Source organism: Bufo bufo, chromosome 5 (assembly GCF_905171765.1).
Source record: "Bufo bufo chromosome 5, aBufBuf1.1, whole genome shotgun sequence".
Lineage (NCBI taxonomy): Eukaryota > Metazoa > Chordata > Amphibia > Anura > Bufonidae > Bufo > Bufo bufo.
In genome coordinates this window covers 206,132,787-206,154,942 of record NC_053393.1, presented here as the reverse complement: position 1 = coordinate 206,154,942, position 22,156 = coordinate 206,132,787, and the positions used below count along the sequence as shown (strand labels likewise).

The 22,156-nt window shown below is 42.0% G+C and overlaps 1 protein-coding gene across 1 annotated transcript in view; it reads left to right on the top strand.

Moving 5' to 3' along the window:
• The window catches only part of TMEM108 (transmembrane protein 108), a 312,590-nt gene that overhangs the window by 47,064 nt on the left and 243,370 nt on the right, over nucleotides 1-22,156 (top strand). Inside the window, exon 2 of the mRNA XM_040433339.1 lies at nucleotides 9,667-9,781. The gene's annotated coding sequence lies outside the window, so the exon portion shown is untranslated. The remainder of the gene's footprint in view (nucleotides 1-9,666; nucleotides 9,782-22,156) is intronic.

The following is a 22,156-nucleotide window of genomic DNA, read 5'->3' as shown; positions in this document are numbered from 1 at the left end:
CTGCTCAGGGGTAACGCTCAGTCCTGGGCCTTTTCGCTGCCGGAGAGGGCACGGCCCCTTCGTTCAGTGGATGAATTCTTTTTAGCCCTGGGTCAGATATATGATGATCCGGATCGTATTGCTCTGGCTGAGTCTAGACTACGTCTGTTATGCCAGGGTAAACAATCCGCAGAGATATACTGTTCAGAATTTCGGAGATGGGCAGCAGATACGGGTTGGAATGATGCTGCACTCCGAAGTCAATTTTGCTATGGTCTTTCAGAGGGATTGAAAGATGCATTTGCCTTTCATGAAAGACCTACCTCCTTGGATTCTGCTATGTCTCAGGCTGTTCGTATTGACAGGCGTCTTAGAGAGAGAGGAGAGATCTCTCCTTCCTGTCATACTCAGTCCCGGGACAGTGCAGCGGTCTCATTCTGTGCACAGGGGTCTCAGTCGCTGTCAGCCCCTTCTGAGCAGGAGTCCATGCAGCTGGGGTTGATTGCCTCTGACAATAGAAGATTCAGCCCGCAGGGGAGGGTTTGTTTTTGTTGTGGAGGTATAAATCATCTGGCAAATGTTTGTCCCTCTAGGAGATTCAGGCCGTTTTCTGGGAGTAATAAAGAGACAAAAAGGAAAAAATCTTTTAAAAATGTTCCGTCTGTTACTATTGGCAGGGTTGAGGCGGAAATTGAAGGTTTTCCGTTTGCTTGTAGTTCCCGTTTTGTCCTGCCTGCTAGGGTGGCGCTAGAGAGCAAGAGCATTTTTTGTGAGATTTTTGTGGATAGTGGAGCAGCTGTCAACCTCATTGATAATCAATTTGCAATAACTCAGGGTTTCCAGGTATGCACTTTGGGAAAGGATATTCCTGTTTTTGCTATTGATTCAGCTCCACTTTCTCAGAAATCATTAAAGGGCATAGTTCACAATATCCGTTTAATTGTGAGTGATGCTCATGTTGAGGATGTGTCATGTTTCGTCCTTAGCGGTTTGCCTACTCCTCTAGTGTTGGGGCTACCCTGGCTCACTAAACATAACCCCACCATTGATTGGCAAGCGAGGCAAATAAATGGTTGGAGTAACTTTTGCAGAGAGAATTGCCTCATGACATCTGTTTCTGAGGTTTCTACTAAGACTGTACCACCTTTCCTCTCTGAATTTTTGGATGTCTTCTCTGAGAGTGGAGTTCAGGGTTTGCCTCCGCACAGGGAGTATGATTGCCCTATTAATCTCATCCCAGGCGCCAAGCTGCCTAAATCTCGTTTATACAATCTCTCCCAACCTGAGAGGGTCGCTATGCGGGCTTATATCTCTGAGAGTCTGAGAAAAGGACACATACGACCCTCGAAGTCACCTGTTGCCGCTGGTTTTTTCTTTGTTAAGAAAAAAGATGGTTCTTTAAGACCTTGTCTGGATTTCAGGGAGCTGAACAGTATCACTATTCGTGATCCTTATCCGCTTCCTCTGATCCCGGACCTGTTTAACCAGGTTGTTGGGGCTAAAGTCTTTTCCAAATTAGACCTAAGAGGGGCATACAACCTGGTTAGGGTCAGAGAAGGAGACGAATGGAAGACGGCTTTCAATACCCCTGAGGGCCATTTTGAGAATTTGGTTATGCCTTTTGGTTTGATGAATGCCCCAGCCGTTTTTCAGCATTTCGCCAACAGCAATTTTTATCATTTAATGGGAAAATTTGTATTAGTGTATTTGGATGACATTTTGATTTTTTCTCCTGATTTCAAGACTCATAAGGAACACTTACGTCAGGTCTTGCTCATCCTGCGGGAGAATAAATTATACGCGAAACTGGAAAAATGTGTGTTTGCGGTTCCAGAAATCCAATTTCTGGGGTTTCTTGTCTCCGCTTCTGGTTTTTGCATGGACCCCGAGAAGGTCCGCGCTGTGCTTGAGTGGGAGCTTCCTGAGAATCAGAAGGCGCTGATTCGTTTTTTGGGCTTTGCCAATTATTACAGGAAATTTATTTTGAATTATTCCTCTGTTGTTAAACCACTCACTGATATGACCAGAAAGGGGGTAGATTTTTCTTCCTGGTCGGTAGAGGCGCGTAAGGCCTTTTCTAATATCAAGGAGAGTTTTGCTTCCGCTCCCATCCTAGTACAACCTGATATTTCGTTACCCTTCATAGTTGAGGTTGATGCTTCTGAGGTAGGGGTGGGTGCGGTCTTGTCTCAGGGTTCCTCTCCTGCCAAATGGCAACTGTGTGCCTTTTTCTCAAAGAAACTCTCCTCCGCAGAGAGAAATTATGATGTGGGAGATAGGGAATTGTTGGCCATCAAGTTGGCTTTTGAGGAATGGCGCCATTGGCTAGAGGGAGCCAGACACCCTATTACCGTGTTTACTGACCATAAAAATCTGGCCTACTTGGAGTCAGCCAAGCGTCTGAACCCGAGACAGGCCAGATGGTCTTTGTTCTTTTCAAGGTTTAATTTTGTTGTTACGTTCCGCCCTGGGGTTAAGAATGTGAAGGCAGATGCCCTGTCACGTTGTTTTCCGGGAGGTGGGAATTTTGAAGACCCGGGTCCCATTTTGGCTGAAGGTGTGGTGGTCTCTGCTCTTTTTCCTGAATTGGAGGCAGAGGTGCAGGCAGCCCAGTCAGAAGCTCCTGATCTTTGTCCTCCTGGGAGGTTGTTTGTGCCTCTCGCTTTGAGACACAAGATTTTTAAATAACACCACGACACGGTCCTTGCTGGGCACCCGGGGACAAGAGCCACACTGGATCTCATCGCTCGGAGATTCTGGTGGCCTGCGCTTCGTAAGTCGGTTGAGGGTTTTGTGGCAGCTTGCGAGACTTGCGCTCGTGCCAAGGTCCCTCATTCACGGCCATCAGGTCCTCTCCTTCCTTTGCCCATTCCTTCCCGTCCTTGGACACATCTGTCCATGGACTTCATAACGGACTTGCCTCGTTCCTCGGGGAAGTCTGTGATTCTGGTGGTGGTGGACCGTTTTAGCAAAATGGTGCATTTTATCCCTTTTCCTGGTTTGCCCAATGCTAAGACGCTGGCGCAGGCATTTATTGACCACATTGTCAAATTGCATGGGATTCCTTCAGACATAGTCTCTGATAGGGGCACGCAGTTTGTTTCCAGATTCTGGAAGGCTTTCTGTTCTCGCTTGGGGGTTCGGTTGTCATTCTCTTCTGCTTTCCATCCGCAGTCGAATGGCCAGACAGAGCGCGTCAATCAGAATCTGGAGACATATCTGCGCTGTTTTGTGGCGGAGAATCAGGAGGATTGGTGTTCTTTTTTGTCCCTTGCTGAGTTTGCTTTAAATAACCGTCGTCAGGAGTCCTCTGATAAGTCACCATTTTTTGGTGCATATGGGTTCCATCCGCAGTTTGGGACTTTCTCGGGAGAGGGCTCTTCTGGTTTGCCTGATGAGGACAGATTCTCCTTGTCTTTGTCATCTATTTGGCAAAAGATTCAGGATAATCTAAAGAGCATGAGTGAGAGATATAAGCGTGTGGCGGATAAGAGATGTGTGCCTGGTCCGGACCTGAATGTTGGTGATCTGGTGTGGTTGTCTACCAAGAATATCAAATTGAAGGTTCCCTCCTGGAAGTTGGGTCCTAGGTTTATTGGGCCTTACAAGATCCTGTCTGTCATCAATCCTGTTGCCTACCGTCTTGATCTTCCTCAGACTTGGAAGATCCATAATGTTTTTCATAAGTCCTTATTGAAACCTTATGTTCAACCTATTGTACCCTCGCCTTTGCCTCCTCCTCCGATTATGGTTGATGGAAATCTTGAATTTCAGGTCTCTAGGATTGTGGATTCTCGTCTTGTCCGCGGTTCCCTCCAGTACCTCGTTCATTGGGAGGGTTATGGTCCTGAGGAGAGGATGTGGGTCCCAGTGACGGACATTAAGGCCTCTCGTCTCATCAGGGCTTTCCATAGGTCCCATCCTGAGAAGGTGGGCCCTGAGTGTCCGGAGTCCACTCCTAGAGGGAGGGGTACTGTCACAGCCAGACAGCTGAGAAGCGCTCACAGGAGCTTCTCAGATCCTCCTCCTTGAATTTCTTTGTTTTGGTTTAGTTTCTCATCTCGTTAGTCTATCTCAGCTGTCATGCAGTCAGACTGATCGCTACCCTTTAAGTTCCTCCCCATAATGCAGTAGTGTGCGGCTGATACAACTTCCTGGAGTATGTGCGCGCATGCAGTTCCCAGTTCCCAGTTCCCAGTCGTCTGCAAGATAAGTGCTGTTTATGTATTTATGATTTTGTCTTTTCTGGATCCAGGTGACCCTGACTCCCTCCGTGTCAGTGTAGGGAGCCGGTGGTCGTGTCCCTTCAGTATTGTAGGGTCTTCAGGTAATAGATAGCCGAGGAACGTGGATATGCGGACATCCACCTTTGGGGTGTTCGCATAGGCTGAGCAGTGAGGGAGAGCGGCAGGTCTTTTGCAGGGGTCTCCCTTTGTTCCTTAGTTGTGGATCCAGAGAGACATTGTTTATATGGTATTGTCTTGTTTCCTGTACACCATCCGTGACATCATCATGCTGATGAAAACAATACCTTTATTTTGTCTGTATGCTAAACAGCTGCATAGATATCTGTGTTTTTAACCTTATGCAAATGAACAATTTGAAGCACCAGGAGGCAGGGCTGAATCCTTGGACCACTGCTTTGTAACACTCCCTTGATTGACAGGGCTAGACATCAGCGTGCTGAGGACAGAGCGTGTCCTAGCATGTACATATCATATACACTACTTATTGTAGCCTTGCCACATGGAGATATGCTTAAAAAGTTTAAATATATATATTGTAGGAAGGCGCAAGGGTCTGTCGTTGACGGAAGGTATGTGTCACCGAGGTTCCTGGCCTCGGTGAAGTAAGAGCCGGTATTTTCAGGTGTCAGCTGCAGCTAATGCTGATTGACACTTTACTATTTTAGTATGGCTGTATGGCTGTATAGCTGATCCGGGACGGCTCTTACTGGGATTAGTCAAACTGCTGGGTGGGTGACTACTCCCCACGTTCCAGGCTGGGTCTTGACTGGCCTATAAAAAACTCAGCCGGCAGTGTCAGCTGGGAGTGATTACCTCTCTCTGACAGAGGAGCTCTGGCAATTGCTGGTGTGTTGGAAGTGCAGGCCACCTAAAGCCTGCATTTGGACTGCTGGAGGCAGAACCGCCAACAAGGTGACGTTTTGTTTTATGCACAAACTTTCTACTCGGTGTGAACAAACACCAACTAGGCTAAAGGCTATAGCGTAGTGCTAGATGGTCAGCCTTGCATGTAGAGATCTTAACGTCAATTCCAAGGAGAGATTTGTATATGTCTTTTTTTCTGTTATTTTTTTCTATTTCATTTAAATGCGTATTCTGGTTACATTAAGTTATCCTCTATCCACTGATCATGTGAATGGGTGGTCCGTGCCCCCTGAAATGAGCATAGTGGCCAGTCAGGCATGCATGTAGCTGCTCCTTTGATTTCTATGGGAATTCCGGAGCTAGCTAAGCACTGTACTCGTGATCAGTGGGGGTCCCAGCGGTAGGACCTCCATTGATCTAATAATTATCCCCTATCCTGTGGATAGGGGATAACAATGTAACTGGAATATCCTTTTAACCTATAATAAAAGGATATACTATAATAAATAATGTACAGTATAATAATAAAAGGCCTTAATATATGGAGAATCGTTTTTTATGCTTATAAATCTAAAACCTATTATTGGTTTATTCACAGGCACAATATATGATTATATAGAAACCAGCAATACATATTAGCTTTCTAATCTTTAAAAAAATAAAATAACTCAATATAATAAGAATATAGTCTTTTATTATGGGTAAAATGAGGGAGAGAAAAAAATATCTGAAGAAAGTCTCTCCCAAGATTCAAACCTTGGATCTGTACATACAAAGCTGATAACTTACCACTAAGCTATAGCATTACCACATTCTATGCTCAGAAACACATATTACTGGTGGCTTTATAATTATATATTGAGCTTGTGAATAAAGAAGTTACATGTATATAAGCTATCTAAGCATATTTCAATATTTCAATGGGGTAAGGCTACAGTAAATGCTGTATTTGATATGTCTGCCCTTAGCTTGCTGATGTATAGCCCTGTTAGTCAAAGGAAGGAGGAGTCTGCAGAGCACAGGGGGTGTTACAAAGCAGTGCTCCAAGGATTCAGCCTGGCCTCCTGGTGCTCCAACTTGCTCATTTGCATATGGATAAAAACACAGATATCTCTGCAGCTGTTTAGCATATAGGCAAAAGAAAGGTATAATTTTAATCAGCATGATAAGCCCTACTAAGCAGTATGCCTGGTTTAATATGATGACAGAGTCTGTTTAACTACTTGGCAAATTGTGTTAGGTTGTCAGGAGATGGACTATGTCTGCCCTCTGAGTAGTTAGTATTGTAGGAGTCTAGTCTGAAGGAACCTGAAGGGAAGACGTGTCTGTTCAACATCATGCACAACTAGGCCCAAATTCAGAGAACCTTAATCTCTGACTCTACAACTGCACAGAAAGCAGCCATGCTAAAAAGTACTCCAGAGAGAAAGAGAGACTAGAGATCTGAGAAGGTCTATAACTTACAAGGCAGTGTATTAAGCTTATTTATGGCACAAAGTCTTTGCTGCTGTGGTAGGGAAAGTTGCTAAAGCATCCCCCAATACTTTAAGACAGATTGGCTTCCCGTAGATCAGTTCTGCACTCCTCAGTCCCAGAATTGCTAATGGACATAACTAGAACCCTAGTGCATGCCTGTGGTTTAGCTGTGAGACTGCAAAGCATCTTTAGAGCATGGGAGTACTATAACCACCATCATTGTTGCTGTCCATACACCACTATTGAAAGAATATTGCACTGTGACATTCTACGGAACTGTGTGCTTTGCTACTATTTGTACAACATCAAATTTTTAAAGGTGTTTTTGTTTATTGCAAACAACGGTCCTGATTATTGTCTCCATCATTCAATGGCCCTGCCTTGCACCCAGAAAATCATCCAACTTCAAGAGCACCCCAATCAACACCCAAGGGTGTTCCCTGAGAATACGGGTGTACCCTCCGGCTCATGCACATCCTTTGGGAGCGCAAGAGTGGAGATCTCCACTGCTATATGTCAATATTACAAACACCTTCAGAGCCACAACTAACACTCCCATCCTCCACACACTCCCCAGCTGTCCCATGCAGATCCTTGCCAAGTGGAGCCATAATAAGACTTGTGTTCATGAGCACTTAGACTTAACTGGACCTTATCTGTTTTTTTTTTTTCACACAAACTAAACCTTAAAGAGTTTGTCCCACAAAAATATTCTACATTTTTCAAAGCAGCAGAGTTATTCAATAAAATGAATCTCTAGAGCGGCAACTGCTGTTTGTTCATTTCCCCATTTCTTTGTCCACCACAATAATATTGTTGAGGTGGATGCACATGCTCAGTTCCATCTATCAACTGCCACCAGTCGTATCTACTGTTCGAAGCTGTGACAGTTACAGAGAGAAAACCGTAGCAGTAAGGACATGCCCACAACCTGTGATAGGGAGAGAGCCTCATCAGAAGGGACACACCTCCTGAGAAAAGAGCTGCCAGTTTCAAATAGGTCTAGCAGAGCAAAAAATGGGAAAATTTCCAGATCAATTTAAGGTGCAGGACTGGTTCTAGATTTGTTAGAGATTGTCACGTAATATATGATGTCTGATTTTAATTTTTTACATTAGTCATGGCATAGCCCTTTTAATGTAAGCTTTGCCGCTAGATGTAAATCGGAAGAGGATATTATTGTTTCCTTATACTGTACTTAAGAGAGGACACTGTGTACAGGTTATAGTCTCCTCCATTATCTAACTACAGGGAGTGCAGAATTATTAGGCAAGTTGTATTTTTGAGGATTAATTTTATTATTGAACAACAACCATGTTCTCAATGAATCCAAAAAACTCATTAATATCAAAGCTGAATATTTTTGGAAGTAATTTTTAGTTTGTTTTTAGTTTTAGCTATTTTAGGGGGATATCTGTGTGTGCAGGTGACTATTACTGTGCATAATTATTAGGCAACTCAACAAAAAACAAATATATACCCATTTCAATTATTTATTTTTACCAGTGAAACCAATATAACATCTCAACATTCACAAATATACATTTCTGACATTCAAAAACAAAACAAAAACAAATCAGTGACCAATATAGCCACCTTTCTTTGCAAGGACACTCAAAAGCCTGCCATCCATGGATTCTGTCAGTGTTTTGATCTGTTCACCATCAACATTGCGTGCAGCAGCAACCACAGCCTCCCAGACACTGTTCAGAGAGGTGTACTGTTTTCCCTCCTTGTAAATCTCACATTTGATGATGGACCACAGGTTCTCAATGGGGTTCAGATCAGGTGAACAAGGAGGCCATGTCATTAGATTTTCTTCTTTTATACCCTTTCTTGCCAGCCACGCTGTGGAGTACTTGGACGCGTGTGATGGAGCATTGTCCTGCATGAAAATCATGTTTTTCTGGAAGGATGCAGACTTCTTCCTGTACCACTGCTTGAAGAAGGTGTCTTCCAGAAACTGGCAGTAGGACTGGGAGTTGAGCTTGACTCCATCCTCAACCCGAAAAGGCCCCACAAGCTCATCTTTGATGATACCAGCCCAAACCAGTACTCCACCTCCACCTTGCTGGCATCTGAGTCGGACTGGAGCTCTCTGCCCTTTACCAATCCAGCCACGGGCCCATCCATCTGGCCCATCAAGACTCACTCTCATTTCATCAGTCCATAAAACCTTAGAAAAATCAGTCTTGAGATATTTCTTGGCCCAGTCTTGACGTTTCAGCTTGTGTGTCTTGTTCAGTGGTGGTCGTCTTTCAGCCTTTCTTACCTTGGCCATGTCTCTGAGTATTGCACACCTTGTGCTTTTGGGCACTCCAGTGATGTTGCAGCTCTGAAATATGGCCAAACTGGTGGCAAGTGGCATCTTGGCAGCTGCACGCTTGACTTTTCTCAGTTCATGGGCAGTTATTTTGCGCCTTGGTTTTTCCACACGCTTCTTGCGACCCTGTTGACTATTTTGAATGAAACGCTTGATTGTTCGATGATCACGCTTCAGAAGCTTTGCAATTTTAAGACTGCTGCATCCCTCTGCAAGATATCTCACTATTTTTGACTTTTCTGAGCCTGTCAAGTCCTTCTTTTGACCCATTTTGCCAAAGGAAAGGAAGTTGCCTAATAATTATGCACACCTAATATAGGGTGTTGATGTCATTAGACCACACCCCTTCTCATTACAGAGATGCACATCACCTAATATGCTTAATTGGTAGTAGGCTTTCGAGCCTATACAGCTTGGAGTAAGACAACATTCATAAAGAGGATGATGTGGTCAAAATACTCATTTGCCTAATAATTCTGCACGCAGTGTATTCTTCCCTTGCTTAAAACATGAAAGATATTTGAGAACCTTTGATGAGACATTATAAATCATTGTCTCCAAGTGCAGACGGTTTAATTAAAACAGGAGGAAGAATAAAGGATCTAAAATCTTCAGAAAATGAAATATGCTGTTCCATCTGCCTTTCTAGATCATGAGTGAATCATCTAGGTTTGAAGATTATTGAAGTAATGAACTGGTTGGCTCGGTGATAAGCAATGGATTTATATACTGTTTGGTTCAATATAACTAAATTATACTATTCTTTTAATACTCTAGCTCCTATCAGTTTGTGAAATGGAGGAAGTAGAACCCACCAGCAATAGATAAGATAAAATCAATGGATTATGCAAATGTAGCCAAGCTGGAGATCTTCTATACATCTCACTCAAAGGTAAGGTCAATAGCCACATGAAAGCAACAACTTATCTGTATGTATCTGAAATTCAATCCTGAAGTGTAATGATATATTAAATGATAGAATCTTGTGAACTCTCTTTCCCGCCAATCTGCCAATCTAAAGATGCCGCCGATCAACAAATGAACGAGCAAAACGCTTGTTCATGGGGAGAACCTCTTTGTGCAGGCACTTCAATCATCATTTCCGAGCAGCAGATTGTGCTGTCTAAACAGTGATCTGCTGCCCAGAAACAATGATTCTGTGTGGGGACCAGCAATGGCAATACCAATCCCTCATCCTCATACTGTGAATGAGATTGCTGCATGTAAAAGCAGCGGTCTCCTTCACTGAGCAAGCAGCCGACTGTTGGGGAGGAACATTTCCTTCCGACAATCAGCTGTTACATCTTGCAGTGTAAACCCTTTAAACTTTTTCACAAAACTTTTTATACGTCATAGAGATATATCAAAAGTTGTGATTGGTGGGGGTCTGGGCACTGAGATACACACCGATCCCTAGAACAAGAAGAGAGAAACAGTTGCATATCTTTCCACTGCACTAGAAATCTATGGAACTTGTCTTGATTTGTCTACAAGTTCCATAGATTTCTAGTGCAGTTAGAAGATATGCAACTGTTTCTCTCTTCTTGTTCTAGGGATCGGTGTGTATCTCAGTGCTCAGACCCCCACCAATCACAACTTTTGATATATCTCTATGACATATCAACAGCGAGGAGAAAGAGCGTGATATATGCACTTCTCTTCCATTTTAGGGATTTGTGAGACCCTGGTCTCAGCACTTTTGTGAAAAGTTAGTGACCCTTTAAAGTGAAGACTCAAAGTGCCAACAATATGTGGGCTTCTTAGCAACCAGTAATGTCACCAGTGGGTGATTTGCTCTTATCCCCCATTATAATGCTAAAAGGTTAGTACACATATTCATGTACTCAGTAGGGCTTTCAATATCTGTAAATCCTAAGAAATCCTTTGGTGACTAAATTTTGAAAATTTTCCATTGCATTTGTTTTAGGCAGCTTGTGGTGCTTAGTTTCGTTCGTGGAGGGTTAGTATAGCTCATTTTCTAGTATGTAGTCCTATACTGCTTTCGAAGATTTGCTCAGTTCATACAGCAGTAAACCGTGAGAAGAAAGGCAATATGGAAGTGTATATTTTTCTGTGACTAGTTGAATAATCTTGTCAAGTAGCTTGCTGTTCTTGTGAGAATTATTCTGTTGTATGCTTTTTGATGACTTCAATAGTTGATGGATGTCTGTCTGGAGATTTTACTACATGCATCGATTGCACTAATTACGTTTCAAGCTTTCATATTCAGCTTTCTGACACATATTTACCTTAAAAGGGATTTCCAGCTGTATAGCAAAAGGTGGCAGTAGACTGCATGAGTAATAAAAAAAAATATTATATTCCCCTCCCTGTTCCCCGATGCTGTTGTTTCGACGGGACCAGTGTCCAATCCGCTCTGTTTTTGCAGTTATAGTCCTGAAATGGCTGTGCAAGCTGCTCAATAAATTCCTTACTGCAGCAGAGACCCACCCAAACCAATTATTCGCTGAGCAGCATGTTCAGCCATTTCCTGCTATGTTAGGACACTAGCAGGAAGTGAAGCGCAGTTGGGATCAAGGCATCTTCGGAACGGCAGAGGCGGAGGAACAGTGAGATGATCATTGGCTCTTTTATTTTTTTTTAAACCATGTGCAGCCACCTGCCACACTTTTTTACATTGCTTGAAAACTTTTCTCCATTTTGTTCCCACATCCTCACCTAAAATAGGCATGGTGATGTTGGATTATTCTGTCACATTTGTTTCATAAATAGTTCTAAAACTTAATGCAACATTATGCAAGAAAGGTTTTTTCCTTATTGGCTGAGTTAGTTACAAATTGAAGATTTCATGACAGCCCCAAACTTGAATCAATTCAGCATATAGTGAGAAGCTCTGTAAACAGAAACACAATATTAAGGAGTTTAGGTTTACAGTTCTGTTGGGAGATCTCGAAATACAACCCAGGAACAAATGCAAGTGTTGGTAAGTGTGTGCAGAAGTGCTCAGGGTATAAATGTCTTTAAATACAAGGTCTCCAGCACATATGAAACACCATAAATCTTTATTCTCACATCCTGAAAAACCTCAGCGGTAGTTACTAGAGATGCTTACGAATTTCACATGAGGGAGAAACATCCTTACTCATAGCCTCTATATGAGGCTATGAGTAAAAATGTTTCTGCTTCATCAGATCATCATCAGGGTTTGAGAATAAAGATTTAAGATGTTAAATGAGTGCTGAAGACCTTAGTTTTAATTGAATTGTATGTCCTCCCTGTGACTGATTCTGAAATTTGTTTCGTCCATGCACCCAGCTCAGTGGATTCTGAATTTCTGTCTGGTGAGCTTGATTACTACAGCACTTTTCTCCTGTAGAAAAATTTTCTTTCACATTGGCCAAGCATTGGGCTAATAATTCGGCATGAACATTCATAGGAATGATGATTCCTGTTCATTGGCCTACAACGTTTGTCTGATGATCTGCATTTTTCATGTTGCACTTAAAATCGACAGCACATCACCCTGTCTAAATGGGAGATGCACTCCTGGCGATAAGCAAAGTATATGAGGGACAAATGTTCGTAATAATGATCATTCGTCTCCCTTTCGCTTTCCATTGGGCAATTCAATTGACTTGTATACTGAGGAGACGGACTCATTATTGGCCCATGAGCCTGTATAAGAGAACCCTAAGTATGACTTTTACTCTGTTTTGTGACCATGAATGGACCACAAGCCACCAAAGGCAATCTGCATATCTAAAGCCACTAGCCTTAGAATTTATTTTCCTTACTTCAAAGTGTAAACAACATAAGCCCTCAGTATGCTGAAAAATGGATTCAACCACATTATTTAGAGGCTGATGTACATATATGAGTTAAAGGAACTGGCCAGTTTACCATATTAATGACCTATCCTCAGGACAGACACCCCCAACAATCAGCTATTTGAAGAGAATGCAGAGCTACTGCAAGTGCTGCCTTCTCTTCCTTGTTTACCTACTCGCTGTCCACATTACAGCAGCAAGCAGGTGTAATTGCACCTCCTCCATTCCATTCAATTCAATGGGAAGGAGCAGTTACACTCCGTCTGTGAATGGGACAGAAGAGCTGTAATTACACAAACAGTAAAAAGAAGGCGCTGCTCGCAGGAGAACTGCTTTCTCTTCAAACAGCTGATTGGCGGGGATGCCGGGAATCAGACACCTGTCGATCTAGTATTGATGACCTATTGTGAGGAGTTGTCTGTGTATAAAGTATATGACTACTGGCTTTTGGTGAAGTAATCATAAAGTAAGAGGGAAAGCTAAGTCATATGGAGTTTGCTGTACAGTTTACTAGAGTTTATATTAAATCTTAAACCACAATTACATCCCCATCTATTCAACCTAATTTTCTTGATGAAATGATATTGCTTTCCAACAAAATGAGAAAAAGAAGTAAAGAAGAGTATTTTACAGCACCATGCAGAAAAAAATTAAGAGCATACAATGAAACCTCCCAAAAAGACCACTTATTTGAGAAGACCATCCCTTTAACCAGTTTAGGTTTCCTTTGGCAGATTTCAGTTTCATTTTATAATATGCATTATTGTTTGCTTGCACACACAGTTTCAGCTGCAAAATCCACATTCAAAACTCACCAACAGTTTTCCCATTGACTTTAATGTAAAAACACTCCATCTTGTTGTCACAACCAGACAGCTGAGAAGCTCTGACAGGAGCCTTCCAGATCCTCCTTCTTGAGTTTCTTTGGTTTGGTTTCAGTTCCTCATCTCGTTAGTCTATCTCAGCTGTCATGCAGTTGGACTGATTGCTTCCCTTTAAGTTCCTCCCCATAATGCAGTAGTGTGCGGCTTATACAACTTCCTGGAGTGTGTGTGCATGCTGTTCCTTTTTCCCAGTCCTCTGCAAGATAAGTGCTGTTCCTTTATTTGTGATTTTCTGTCTGCTGGATTTTCAGGTGACCCTGACTCCCTCCGTGTCTAGTGTAGGGAGCCGGTGGTCGTGTCCCCTCACTATTGTAGGGTCTTCAGGTATTAGATAGCCGAGGTACGTGGATATGCGCCCATCCACCTTTGGGGTGTTCGCATAGGCTGAGCAATTAGAGAGAGTGGCAGGTCTCATGTAGGGGTCTCCCTTTTGTTCCTTAGTTGTGGATCCAGTGAGTCATTATTGTATTGCATTGTCTTGTTTCCTGTACACCATCCGTGACATTATAAGCCGCCTAAACCGTCTCAAGCATGGATCCGGTTTCCTTTTTGGCTGAGCGCTTCCAGGGTCTTTCATTGGAGGTAGCTGATCTCCGTAAGACTTTTTCTCAGTTTCAAGTGACCGGTTCAGCTTGCGTGGATCCAGTGAGTCATTAAATATATTGCATTGTCTTGTTTCCTGTACACCATCCGTGACACTTGTGCACACCATGAAAAATGGAAGAGGCTTTTTCGGTTTATCATTTAAAAAACATCTTAGAAGTCAATGGGGAAGCACATAATCCTTCACCAAATACCCTTATAAAAACTGCTTTAAAACCTCCACCAAACTAGAAATCTGCCACCAAAAATGGCCTGTTTTCAGTTAGTAATCTGCCACTGATTTTCCTGCCACTAATTTTGCCTTGTAAACTTAGCCTAAAGGGGTTGTCCACCTTTTTTAAGTGATGGCGTATCCTCAGGATAGGCCATCACTATCTGATTGGTGGGTATTCAACTTCCCATATGTCTACCGATCAGCTCTGTGGCAGTAGCTCCAGCGTCGGAAGCAGAGAGCTGCATCTACTTCGTAGTGTATTGAGCTTGTCACATCAATGCTGCTCTCACTGAAATTAATGAGAACAGCACTGCTATGACAGCTCAGTCCACTACAAAGTAGAAGGAGCTGTCTGCTTCTGGTGCTGGACATACTGCCGAACAGCTGATGGAACAAGGTCGGAAACCAGCCGATCAGCTATTAGTAGCCTATCCTGAGGAAGGACCTTGAAGGACAATGCCTTTAAGATATAGTCACTCAATTAACAAATTTGATCTTTCTCTGGGGGATTCAATGAGTCGACAAATTACTTAGATACTGCATACATTTCAATGGACATGTGCAATGCTTAGTTTTCCCTGTGGTGGCACTGCAGGGAAAATTAACACCTGCTCTCAGTATACTCCACAATATTACTAATTCTTCTAACAAAAAAATAATGTGCAAAGTAGACAAACTGTTTAAGGGAAAAAAAACATACCGTATCTCATTGCCGACATGTTACAATGAATTTTCTCTGGCTTTTAGGGGCTGTTCACACAGCCTAAATTTTTAGACAAAAAAATGCTGAGTGAAAAGCCACTTACAGCATATGTTCATTTCTGTAGAATAAAAATGTCCTATAGCTAGTCAATCAGCACAATGAAATACTAAACCAAAGACAGTCAACAGAGGCACCCCTTGGCTGATAGACTTTGGGAACACGCTATTCCAAGCAATAAACTCTAAACACTAAATAGCCAGATAAATGTCAAATCAATTGTTGAAAAGCCTTTGACTGTATTCACTTTAGTCATTTACTATAAATGAACTTGGCTGGAGTGGAAAGCTAGTCACTTACTTGTCTTCTGGTGGCAGACATTTCATTTTAAGCATGTCTAGCATTTCCAACAAATGCTTTTCCAAATGTCACACTTGCTGCGTTGATTTTCCTAGCTGTGTTTTAGATCATCAACCTGGTTCTCTACTTTTTATTTAAAAGTAACTTAAATCCAGAAAATTGAACATGCCCCACTCGGCTACTCAGCAGCAATCGTGGTGAAGATGAGTTTGAAGTCTACAACATCTGTCGAATTAAAATTCTCCTAACTTGAAAATGACATGGAAAACATTACATAATTTTCTGGCTAACTAGTCAACATGGGATTCTGGGTTGATTTCTGGCTTAGACAATATACAGTATATTGCATTTCCCTTTGTATATTAAAGAGACTAATACAAGTGTACAATGTTTTATTGTTGTATTATTGGTGGCCTCTTAAAGATGTTCTCTGCTTTGGATAATTCCTACCTTTTAGAATAGTCACTTGAAAATAAGTAGATAGTGCCAACCCGCAATTATCTGCAATTGTATAGGGAACCTGGAAGAAAGTGTTCAATTTCACTGCAGTGCCATCATAGGGAAAATAAAGTACTGCACATTCTCCATTCAAATCAAAGAGTTTGTCTGTATAATGCAGGACAAGAGAGGTCCTTCAGAGTGAGAGATTTTAACCACTCTCTACTCTGGCCAAAAGAAGAGGGTCATGAACAAAAGAGCTCCCTCTGTTCAGCTCCTTCAGAATTCCCTAACAGGGGGTATGAAAATGGGTTTTATAAACTCAACAACCCCTTTAAATTGAGACAGATACTTATCAAGGTAATTTATGCTTTCTGAGATTGCTGAAGAACATAATCTAAAACCTACGGGGCCTTGTACAATGAAGACAGGAAGATTGTTTTCTAGATTATGGGGGGAAATTTATCATTCACCCCACCCCAGTTTTCTGGCGTAAAAAAAGTCTCAAACCATGTGTTTGTGACTTTTTAAATGCTTCTGAGACAAAACTTTGTTGTATGTGGTGTTTCTACACCATTTTCCAATAAAGTGGAGTGGCCAGGTTGGGAAGGGGTGTGGCCAGCAGGTCTGGTATATTTATCTTCATTTACGCCAACGTTCTGGAGTGAGTGATGAACGGAATCTAAGACAGATAGGAGATTGCCATAGATTTCCGTCTGGTGCATGGCCTGCTAGAGGATGCGCCAATCTATGATGAGGCGTTTGGCTCAGTGTGGCATAAATTACGCACATCCTCCAGCTGTGCAGAGGAAGTCAAGACTGGAGAAGAAAATGTCAGTTTTGATAAATTACCCACTTTGTTTATAATTTTGGACACTTATGGCATCATGATATGTCGTCAACCCTATTTTGATGAATACTCAGTTTAAAAGTGGGCCATTTCATGGAATGTATAAATTTACTAGAAAAGTTTTATGGGGATTACCAGTAAGCAATGTTGATCTGACATGTTTGAAGGGGTTTCTAGGAATATAAGTTGATTGTCTCTTCTTGAGATAGATCATAAATATGAAATTGATGTGTGTCCTGTACCTGGTATCTGAAGCATCCCGATGATTAGGGTTGAGTTGCAGTACAAAAGCATGTTCATGTGTACCATTGTGGCTGGAAAAACAGTGATTTGTGTTCTGAGGGTAAAGTTGTGACTAGACTTTCTTTTACCTTGTGCAAAGTTTCAGTTTGTTGCATTACCTCTGCAGTATGCTCTGCAACTCTGTCCTCAAAACCCTCTAGTGCCCTAATCAATGTGAAGATATATAAAATTATTTTTCTGGATTCAGTGGCTCAGACTTAGCTAAGAGTTGACCCCTTTTTTGTTAGACAGTTTATCAACATGGGTCGTGAATTCAGCCGCTTAATGTCCCCCATGACAGTGCTGACTTTTAAGAGCTTAGGGATAAGAGCACTGTCATTGGGACTAGCTTGGAGTGGTTGTGCAATGGAGGTATTCTGCATAGATTTGGCTTTTTAACTTATCTCGAGCCTACAATTTTATCTGGATGATGTATTCAAGCATATAAAATAAATATTCAAACTAATTTGAATAGCCTCATCATGAGGACATTGTACATCTCCAGAGTAATCCAGAAAATCTAGCTTTTATTCGTTGCAGTCACATAGGTCTCCGCTATTAACGTCTGATAAAAACAGGGCTCTTTGGCAAGAATATTCATGCAATAGATTTATTTCAAAGATTAAACACAATCTGATTGCAATAAACCAATCTAGGTCTGCATGGAATTTTAAATACAAAATGTTTGGCGTGCCTGCTGTAATCCACTATAACGAAAAAAGCCACAAATCTACAAAAGAATATATTTTAATGTATGTCAATTCCTGCAATATCAAACAGAATCACAGAAGCAAGAATTAAAACTTAACCTTTATTACTACTTTTATAAATTCTTAATGGTCCCTCAAAATAACAATAAGATACAAAAACCATATGATATGTCAATCAAAGTTCAAAAATTACAAAAGGGGAGATGAAAAATTGGGAAGCACCTGGGGAAAAAAAAGATCCCTATGAGGACCCTAGCTACTGCCTCAACCCACAGGAACACCCTGATGGTGGGTGGACTGTGGTCTCCTGCATACTCTATCTCAACCTTTTATCACCCTAAAACATTCCCAATGCGTTTCCCAAAATATTGATTCATCAGGGGAGTAATACAGGGTAATAGTAACTCAGAAATAAAAAAATCTGAAGTTAAATAAATATAAAGCATATGATACATCAATCAAAGACAATGATTAAAACATGATCAAGAGACTAAGGACTGATTGTTGTCCCCTCAATTATAAATCAGCATGATTATTAATGCACCAATTAAGTAACAGAGGTAATTCTCAAAACTATTCCACATCTCAGGCCCACATGATTAATTTTAAATCTCTCAAAACTCCATGATTGTTTGCAGATAGTTAGATATGAATACATATAACTCATAAAGTATGACCATGACTGAAAATGAATATTAATGCAATATATTCAAAGAGCCATACCACTCAAAAGTGGCCCTCAAGTTATATACACATGGATATTACGTTCTAAATCATCCAGGTATTGCTAGACAGGGATATGGATGCACTACTACCACTAAGCCATACTATACATATGTGGTTCTTAGATACTGTGCATAACTGTATCCACTCTACCATTTATAGCAAACCAGGTATTCCTAGATCGAGTATAACAACAAAATACCTCTCACGTTTCCCGCAGATGGTATGTAGGTAGCGACCCGGCTGGTGCATGAGCTGATGTTAATATAGATGCGCAACCCCATGTATTTTATTCTCCATATACAGTACAGACCAAAAGTTTTGACACACCTTCTCATTCAAAGAGTTTTCTTTATTTTCATGACTATGAAGGCATCAAAACTATGAATTAACACATGTGGAGTTATATACATAACAAACAAGTGTGAAACAACTGAAAATATGTCATATTCTAGGTTCTTCAAAGTAGCCACCTTTTGCTTTGATTACTGCTTTGCACACTCTTGGCATTCTCTTGATGAGCTTCAAGAGGTAGTCCGCTGAAATGGTCTTCCAACAGTCTTGAAGGAGTTCCCAGAGATGCTTAGCACTTGTTGGCCCTTTTGCCTTCACTTTGCGATCCAGCTCACCCCAAACCATCTCGATTGGGTTCAGGTCCGGTGACTGTGGAGGCCAGGTCATCTGGTGCAGCACCCCATCACTCTCCTTCATGGTCAAATAGCCCTTACTTTCAAAGTTTTCCCAATTTTTCGGCTGACTGACTGACCTTCATTTCTTAAAGTAATGATGGCCACTCGTTTTTTCTTTACTTAGCTGCTTTTTTCTTGCCATAATACCAATTCTAACAGTTTATTCAGTAGGACTATCAGCTGTGTATCCACCTGACTTCTCCTCAACGCAACTGATGGTCCCAACCCCATTTATAAGGCAAGAAATCCCACTTATTAAACCTGACAGGGCACACCTGTGAAGTGAAAACCATTTCAGGGGACTAAATCTTGAAGCTCATCAAGAGAATGCCAAGAGTGTGCAAAGCAGTAATCAAAGCAAAAGGTGGCTACTTTGAAGAACCTAGAATATGACATGTTTTCAGTTGTTTCACACTTGTTTGTTATGTATATAATTTCATATGTGTTAATTCATAGTTTTGATGCCTTCAGTGTGAATCTACAATTTTCATAGTCATGAAAATAAAGAAAACTCTCTGAATGAGAAGGTGTGTCCAAACTTTTGGTCTGTACTGTATATATAGGGCATGTACGCGCCGGCCGCCCGGTGAATGGAGCGCACACCAGGCTCCACTTACGCTCTCACCACACCGGACTTCCAGTCTGTAAAGCGCTGGAAGTCTTGTACAGAGGCGCAACCCCATGTATTATCTTCGCCCTATACGTAGAGCATGTGCGTGTCCGCTGCCCTGCATTTCCAGTGAATGTAACGCACGCCAGGCTCCACCTAAGTAATCACTAGACCAGATTTCCGCTATGTGAAATGCAAATGTGTTCCACCCGGTCATATCATTTCCTGTTTGTTTATAAAATATATAAAGGGACACATAAGGATTGTGGTGCCACTTAGAGACATCAAAACCCAAAAAGTCACAATATAGAGAGATAATTAAAGGGATTCTGTCACCAGGTTTCACCCCCTCCAGATAAAAATATGGTTATGTTCATGGAGCTTTCACGATTGCTAATGTGGTCTTATAAATGTAATCTGTAGGCTCATTTTGCTCAAAAAACGCTATTACTAACCTGTCAATCAACAGAATAAGGGGCCCAAGGGGATGTAAATGGATCGAAGCTGCCGCCCGCACCCGCCGCCGTTCGTGCCCAGCTCCGCCTTTCCCGACCTCATCGCCGTCTCATAATCCTGTGTGACGCCTCCGGCTCTCACTCCCTCCCCCCTCCTTCTGCTCTAACATCTCGCGCGTGCGCACAGGGCTCTGCCTGATGCACCCGTGTGGACTTCTCCGTTCGGCTTCATAGAGCGAAGTGCGCATGCGCCGGCACTTCGCTCAACCTCTCGATGACCTGCACACTGGCAGAGCCCTGTGCGCACGCGCGAGATGTTAGAGCAGAACGGCGGCGGGTGCGGGCGGCAGCTTCGATCCATTTACATCCCCTTGGGCACCTTATTCTGTTGATTGACAGGTTAGTAATAGTGTTTTTTGAGCAAAATGAGCCTACAGATTACATTTATAAGACCACATTAGCAATCGTGAAAGCTACATGAACATAACCATATTTTTATCTGGAGGGGGTGAAACCTGGTGACAGAATCCCTTTAAGGGCTATTTCTTAATGATTAAAAATAAAAATTAAATACCTTCATATACTGTTATAGGTGCATTAGTAATCATCAATACAATGATCAAGCCAGAAGTGAATAGTCAGTAAAAGAGGAAGCCCCTGGTTACTAAGGGCTACCTCATTCCAACATCATACAAGATATAATTTTCACTGACACTTCACGTGTCGATGTATAAGGCCAGTTCTGTCACCTACACAATATACAGTGCCTTGCAAAAGTATTTTGGTGCCTCACAACCTGGAATTAACTTGTTTGAGGACTTGCATCATTTAATTTACATAACATTGAAGATGTTTTTTTTTTTATAGTGACAAGTGTGGCAAGCTCATAGAGACTTATCAAAAGTGACTTGGAGCTGTGATTGCTGCAAAAGGTGGCACTACAAAGTATTGACTTTACGGAGGTGAATAGTTATGCACATTGACTTTTTCTGTTATTTTATCCTATTTGTTGTTTACAAATAGGACAAAATAACAGAAAAAGTCAATGTGCATAACTATTCACCTCCGTAAAGTCAATACTTTGTAGTGCCACCTTTTGCAGCAATCACAGCTCCAAGTCACTTTAGATAAGTCTCTATGAGCTAGCCACATCTTACCACTGGGAATTTTGCCCATTCCTCCTTGAAAAACTGCTCCAGCTCCTTCAAGTTGGATGGTTTACGCTTGTGAATAGCAAAAAAGTCTGACCACAGTTTTTTTTATTGGATTAAGATCTGGGCTTTGACTAGGCCATTCCAAGACATTTACATGTTTCCTCTTAAACCACTCAAGTGTTGGAAGGTGAATCTCCGTCCTAGCCTCAAATCATGCACAGAGTGGTACAGGTCTTGCTCAAGAATATCCCTGTATTTAGCACCATCCATCTTTCTCTCAACTCTGGCTAGTTTCCCAGTCCCAGCTGCTGAAAAACACCCCCACAGCATGAAGCTGCCACCACCATGTTTCCCTGTGGGGATGGTGTTCTTTGGGTGATGGGATGTGTTGGGTTTGCGCCAGACATAGCGTTTTCTTTGATGGCCAAAAAGTAAAATTTTAGTCTTATCAGACCAGAGCTCCTTCCTCCATACATTTTGGGAGTCTCCCACATGCCTGTTCGCAAACTCACAACATGCCTTTTTGTTTTTAGCTTAAAAGTAATGGCTTTGTTCTGGCCACTCTGCCATAAAGCCCAACTCTATGGAGCGTACGGCTTATTGTCGTCCTATTTACAGATACACCAGTCTCTGCCGGGGAACTCTGTAGCTCCTCCAGGGTTACCTTAGGTCTCTGTGCTGCCTCTCGGATTAATGCCCTGACTTGTACTTCACAACAACATTGTCCTTTACTTGTTTGGAGAGTTCCTCTGTCTTCATGGCAGTGTTTGGTTAGTTATGCCTTTTGCTTAGGTGTTGCAGCCTCTG